Source organism: Uloborus diversus, chromosome 7 (genome assembly GCF_026930045.1).
Source record: "Uloborus diversus isolate 005 chromosome 7, Udiv.v.3.1, whole genome shotgun sequence".
Taxonomy (NCBI): Eukaryota; Metazoa; Arthropoda; class Arachnida; order Araneae; family Uloboridae; genus Uloborus; species Uloborus diversus.
The window spans coordinates 113,300,843-113,308,148 of record NC_072737.1 but is presented as its reverse complement, the minus strand read 5'-3'; the positions used below and the strand labels follow the sequence as shown (position 1 = coordinate 113,308,148).

At 28.6% G+C, this 7,306-nt stretch overlaps 1 protein-coding gene and 1 long non-coding RNA gene across 3 annotated transcripts in view; both read right to left on the bottom strand.

Annotated features, from left to right (window-relative positions):
- Nucleotides 1–339: 339 nt before the first annotated feature.
- LOC129226577 (uncharacterized) overlaps nt 340–7,306 on the bottom strand; it is a 123,465-nt gene continuing 116,498 nt past the window's right edge. Inside the window, exon 2 of the long non-coding RNA XR_008580799.1 lies at nt 340–1,383. This is a non-coding gene — a long non-coding RNA (uncharacterized LOC129226577). The remainder of the gene's footprint in view (nt 1,384–7,306) is intronic.
- Nucleotides 6,677–7,306, bottom strand: part of LOC129226576 (phosphatidylcholine:ceramide cholinephosphotransferase 1-like) — a 126,340-nt gene continuing 125,710 nt past the window's right edge. For both annotated transcript variants that reach the window (XM_054861196.1, XM_054861197.1), the window contains exon 8: nt 6,677–7,119. The gene's annotated coding sequence lies outside the window, so the exon portion shown is untranslated. The remainder of the gene's footprint in view (nt 7,120–7,306) is intronic.

The window sequence follows — 7,306 nt, the reverse complement described above, 5'->3', positions numbered from 1 at the left end:
GATTCGTTATTAGCTTGTACTCTTTCACATTGGTTTAGAGACATTCAGCTTTTTCAAGCAAAGATCAGGGCCATGAAGATCAAATGGAAAAGGATATCAATATTTTAAATTCACTTAAATAACTCCTTATAGTTTTTGAGAACCAAGTATGATATCAATTTTATGTTCACGAATAGTTTTCTTTTACAAATGGAAGATTGTTTTTTTAATGTTAAAATTCTTTATTTTGAAACATAATTCAGTTTAAGCCAATTTCCAAAGGAACATAGACTTGTTTTGTTGAAGCTTTTTGTTAAACCTATATTGAAGCAAAATTTTTGGGAAAACTAGTCAAGAAAATACGAGATACAAAAATACATTTATTGCAAATGAATTTAGATTTTTACAACTAGAACTTTAGCTTCATCTCGTAAACTACATTGCAGAAATACAAATATTAGATATAAAGTTTAAATTATTAACATTTATGTACACACAGTTCTATGAAGTTCACTGCCCTTACAACACAGCGATTTTCTGCATCAACATTTATTCACAAGAACATAATACAACTATGTCACAGTCAAAAGCATCAATTCAATAAAATTCTTCATTTCTCTCATGAATTTTATTTTCACCAAAATGCTCCCATATTTTGATTTGCATATTTTCTTTTTGATTGTAAAACATTTAATTTCTTTACCAAAATCTTTTAGTTAAAATTTTAAAAACCATGTGTAAAATGAATTTTGATTCTTATGTAAGAGACTTATAATACAATTTAGGTAGCAATTTTATACTGTGTCACATACAAAGTAAATCTTTTAATACACAAGCTTTTTTTTTGGCACCAGAAATTTTATTTTATAAAATTACAACATTTTATAGACAAATTGTTGAAGTAATTTCTAATTTACCTTTCATTTAGTTAAATTAGACTAGAGAAATAAGAGATTCATTATATATATAATGAATGTAATAATGAGGTGCATAAAAACAAAATTGCTTTGAAATGCCTTTTTTCTTCTGCATCTTTTATTTTTTAAATTCAGGGAACAGCGATCACAGCAAAGGGTATGGATAAATTATAGGATTTTCCACAAAAGATATGGAGATAAATATGAAATTTAAAATAAAGAGTCTACTTTTTAATTTAATTTTTGAGCTCACTTTTTTGTATTGATTGGAAACAAAAGTTTGGTTAATCAATTTAATCAACACATTTTTATAAAAATCATCTTTTAATAAACTTATAATGAAATACCAGATGAAAACATTAAAACTAATTTACTTTTGATTTCCAAAAGTTTATACCTACTCTCCCTAAAAAGTGCAAGATTTCACTAAATAATTTCAAAAATAGGGAAGTAAAAAGAAAAACCAGTTCTATAGAAAGATAAAAAGCTTCCGTTAATCACATATAAGAAATGTAACGTTAAACAGTCAGTTATAGTTATGTTTTAGATAAATTAATAATCCGAAGGAAGAGTAAATTAGCTAAAAAGGTGTAATGAAAACATGCCTAACTTAAGTTCACTTTTGAGGCTTTACTTTCAACATTTACTCATTATGCTTGTTGACTAAAATAAAATAAAAAGCTTTTGAACTTTTCATACTGATAGCACTTACAAAGTTATATAAAAAAATTAAAAAAAAACTCATGCATCTTTTAACAAAGTTTAAGATACATCGAAAGTGGCCAAATTTCCACTCCCTATGACTGATGTAAAAAATTAAGGTTTTGAATACAAGTTATCAGAATTTAAAATTTAATAGATAGGCAAGTAAAAGAACTTTTTTAAATAAAATAATTTTGAACTGAATGAAACAATGATGGTCAATAGTATTATTAAGTATGACAAGATCGTCAGGCCCAGCTCCTGGGGTGATTTCAAAGTTGAAACTTTTTTTTAAGTATGAATATGTTTCAACGCTATAAAATTCACAACTTCAATGCTAAAAAATAATAACTGAGTGTGCACCAGTGCTTGGATATGCAAGGCATAGTTTGAAATTTAACTACGAATTCAATTCAATTTTAGAGGCGGCAAATTGCATGATTTAAAAATCTTTTATTTTTATTTTATTAATATATTTTATTTATCATTATTCAATGGAATCGGCGGCACTTATTGCCTAGGGCGGCAAAACTACTAGAGCCGGCCTGGAAGATCGTTAGGAAAAGTAAAAAAATCCTTAATTTTAAAAATTTCTCCTACTTTTATTGACGTTTACAAATACACTGTTAATCTGACAGAACTTGTAAATAGTTCATGCCCATGTAGTTGAAAATAAGACAAGAGTTTAAGGGCAAATAATTTTTCTTAAAACAGTGGAGTGAATAAAAGACATTTCAAAGATTTTTTCAGAAAGCAGAAGAATTATAACACAGCTGCGATCCACTGAGTAGCCCAGTTTCTATATTCAGAGCATTTCAGACATTTGATCATCAATTTGACATAAGTTATTTAAAAAATTTTAATTGTTGAATATAGGCAAGTTTGTAGCTACAAAAGTAAGCACTTACTGAATAATTTTGTTATAACAGTTAAAATTGTTTCTTCTGAACAAAGGGATACAGTTTTAAATGTTCTGTTATTTCAAAGAAAAAAAAATGAGCACTCATATTCAGTGCATGAAAAAGTGAGAGATCTTTAAAAGTTAGTATTAAATAAAGAAGGTTATGCCCGGTAGCAGAATTTTTTTCAGCTGTCTGATGTAAATTAAAAAACCTAAAAATAGTCTGCAAGATAAACCAGCATTAGATGTCAAGAACCTTTTACAAATATTAAGGAATGTTTGAAAATCAAATGAATCCAATGAGCATCACAAATACCAGAGGACTGAGTTTAGCGCCTTGCATCCGTTCTTTGTCTTTTTTCCCTCAGTTCCATTTTGAACTGAATTTTTTCAACTTAAAATTTAACAGATAAGCGCAGAAAGCACTAAAACAGTAAAATCTCTCCAATTCAGAAACAGACTGGAGGCCTCTTCAAGAATTTGAGACAAGTGTTGCAGCATCGTGCCTTTTCTGCTACCAGGATGTTATGTATACATAAATAAAGACTTAACTTTCCACTCAATACATTAAAGCATTTAGATCTCCAAATGGCAATTACCAGTTAGTCAGTGTTTACACTCATTTTGTAACATAAAAATTGAGGAAGACTAGAAGTAAAAATATTCAAGTAACGATTGCAAGGTGTAATAATAGGTAAATTTCAAAAAGAACGGATTGATTATTTGTCATGCCTTAAATAATTAAGTGTTAAAATATTTTTACTTAATTACAGTAAACTCTAGATACAAACTAAACATTCCGAGTTATCAGTAGTTCGAGCTATGGGAAGTTTCCACAACAGTCTCAAGAGTTTTGGACCCAATGAAAACTTTTAAGATAAAGGAATATTCCAGTTATAAGCTTTGAGTTATCGTGATCCAACTGTAATATATTTCCTAGTAGTGAGTTAAAATATTGAAACGATCATAAGGATAAACTTTGGATAGAATTGAGCAATATTTTATCACAATATTAAAACTAAGACAAATACGCAACTAGAGGAAATTTTTTAAACAGAAAAAAAAAAACAAATTCCCAACAAAGCAACAATTTTTTATCAAATCCTTATGCATAACAATAAAATTTAAGCCTAGAACAAAAATTAGTTTTTTTCTTTTTTTAAAAATTGTTTATCCTGAGCTTTATGACAATAAACCTCAGAAATATGTATCACATTCTTTAGCACATTTCAGAACAGATTATTTGCTATATTTTTTAAGCAGCTTTTCATCTTATGTTTTCCCCCCAATCCCATTAGGACCAATTGATCTCTTAAAATAATCAAAACTTGTTAAAAGGATACTGCTTAGTTACCTACCACTGTCCAAACAGGGTAAAAAGTTCATTTATATGAACCGAAGAATTACACAGAGACAAGTTGGTACTATCTGGTATGAATATCTTCACTATCAACTTGCATAAATTTCATAAAATAGTCATAAAAGAAAAGTCGTACAGTAGAAGATCGTTTATAACGCACATCTTGGGACCAGAGCTTTTGAGTTACATAGATCATTTCACAAATTTTGAAACTAATATTCAGAATATAGCTATGTATTAGTGCTTCAGAATGAGGTTTATCTGCAATGAGTATAAAGTGCTAATATTACTATTAGGCATTCATAAATAAATCACAATCAAAAGAAAGTGAATTATCCTGCACTTTTGCTTGTTTCATGGCTTGCATGACAGCTGCACTTTCAAGAGCCATCTGGTATTTTCTGTTTACTATGAGTATTAATTTTCATTTAAAAGCTTTGAATTAAGATAAAAAGATGAAAAACTGTTTCAAAATTTAATTTGGCTTACAATTTTTATGTTTGCAAAGCAAAACAGGGATTTTTTAAACTTTAAAAACCCATTGTTTACTTCTGAAAAGTTGTGCAGTTTATAGAGAATTGAGTAACATCGGTCGGCGTTATGAAAGGTACTCTACTGTAACATTTCCCCACAGGTATGTAGATTAATCATGATACTAATGCTCTTAATAAACAATATGCAGTGTATTCTGATTCCATAGACCACAGGAAAATATTATGTAGTGCACAGTTGAAACAGGTATAGAAAAAATCAACAGGGTGCCTACAGAAATTGCAAATCCCCCCCCCCCCCCCCCGATTCAAAAAATTTGTTAATATTTCCAAAAAGGTAGTTATTACAACTTTAATGTTAAAAGAAAGATTACTTCAATGTGACTAAAAACAGAAAAGAAAGAAAAATTATTTAGCCATTAAGTGTAAAAATTTACACAGAAATTAATTATAAGGATTTAATGAATGAAATTTATGCAAATATGAGAATTTGTTTAGATAAATTAAGTGAAAGGCCTTCAAGGTATTCTTCCCACAAGGCAACTTAGTTGCATACATTTTTGAATGGGCGGTCATAAAAAAGTGTAACGAAAAGTGCGTGATCTGGGACAAATACGAGTATACCCATATGAATAACTAGACTGGTAAAAATCAATATTTAGTCTATAGGGCATGGGAAACTTTTCAATTTATAGATAGATTTCAGTCCACTTTTCTTGTTGTTAAGACTGAAACTATATCGCCCTCGTTTAATCTTTTTCAAATATTTTCATTTTCAATACCCTCAACTTGAGAACTTATAATATGGATTTAAATGTTTTTTGACATTGCTTCATTTAAAATCTTAATATGTGATGGTTGCTTCCTATAGTCAATTTAGTAATATCTAATTATTGAGTATTGTTATTACTAATGCCAATCCCTTTTCATAAAAAAATTCAAAAGAATGAACATTTATAAAATACTAATGTGTTTCATTAAAAAAGCACATTCTTGGATAGTTACAACATTTTTAATTCAGTCTTTTGAAAATGAGAAAAATATGCTGATAATTACAACTTGTAGGCACCCCGAATCATTTGAATTATTTTTAAATTAATTGATATCTGTAAATTATTCATTCCACTTATTAGAATTACTTTTCCTCTTTCAAAATATATTACTTTAGACAAATTCTTCTGCAGAAAAACAATGAGTAACTATCTTCACAATTCACAATATTAGCAAAAGATGCAACAAACAATTGAAAAATTACCATTTAATTACTTGCAAAGATGAATGATGCACTGTAAGTGAAATCTTTACTCCTAGAATATTAAACATCAATATCACAACTTACTTAAAATATCAGCACAAATTCTATTACAGCAATTGCTATCACTGTAAGAACCGCTTTGCGGTCCATTATATGACGAATGAAAGGAATCTGAGAAATATTTATGTAAACAGAGAAAAATCATCCTTTTGTTTGACGAGCACTTTGAAAAACTTGTTTTCTTGCTTATTTTTTTAAAGTAGAAATAGTTTAAGGAAGATATTTGAAAAACACTTTAAATTGAACAAACATGTGTGGTTTAAGGTACAGGAAAAAGTATACTTTACATAAAATTTGAGATCATAAAATATCAGATCAAAAATAGGGTTTAAAGTTCTTAATAGGTCACATTGACGAACATACATAAATAAACAACTCAAGACTCACTGTAATTATGTCAGATCAAGTTTTTGTTGTAAATTTCTAATTTGATTTAGCTTTTAATTTTGGCATCATTATTTTCAATAGCTAATAAAATATCAAATTGTACATGTACAGCATGGAAGTTGACAGCAGTTTTACTAATTATGTCCAACTCAGAAGTAGGAAAGTGGACATTGATAAGAAAAAGTATTGACTTAATTTATCTTAAATCCTGTAGCTCATTTGCTTTCAGAGTCAGAAATCATGGGTCTTCTTTTCGAGCTTTATATGAGTGATTTTTTAATGTCTTCTCTTATGTATCACTTTCATCTGCGATTGAAAGCTTAAAATTGCCAATATTTTTCTGCCGTAAATAACAAAATCCATTTTGAAATAAAAACTAAAACATTTAATAAATGCAAATAATGTGAAGCTCACTTCTGTACTGTTAAAAAGTTGGACATACTACTTTAGAAATTTACAATTCTTTGTATCAAATAGATATAAGCTCCTAGATATATATATATAGGTATATATATTTATGTATATATATTTGAAATACACTACAAAAAATTCTCTTAAAAATATTTTCATCAAACAAAAATAATGGCAATTTATTTTACAACTAATGGTATACGAAAAATAAAATCGCTCATATTTAGAATTTATTTAACAGAACAAAAATAAATAAAAACTATTTTTACGCTGGAATACTTATACTGTTTTAATAAATGAGCTGCATATTTCATGCGCAGTGCACGAAACAAAGCCTTTTTAAAAACAATTAAAAACAAACTCAGCTGCTCCATAAATTAACTCTCACGATTTGTTAAAATTCTTTTCTGAGGTATATAAAGGAATGAATCTCTCAGTAAGAGACAAAATGGCAAATCCATTTTACTTGACTTAAATAAAAGTTCACACATTCTTCAGTTCAAATGCTTTCAGTAATGAGTGTTTCACAAAATTTTGCACACATAGTAGGAAAATTCAGATCTGTTTTCCAATAGAAAAAGGGGATAGAGGTTGCAGTTCTTATGATGTCAGAGTAATGTGGCTAGATGAAGGACATCAGTAACATCCTTACTAACCTGAAATTTGAAGGAAAAAAACTCTTTATTCATTTTTCAATGTCCAAAGAATCACATTAAAACACAATCAAGCAAACAAATTAGTTGATATACAGTGGTGTACATAGCCTCCCCCCCCCCCATAGTGTGGGGGGCGCAAGAGGTATGAGAACGCACGCCCTGAAAAAATTATACTACATTACAATAA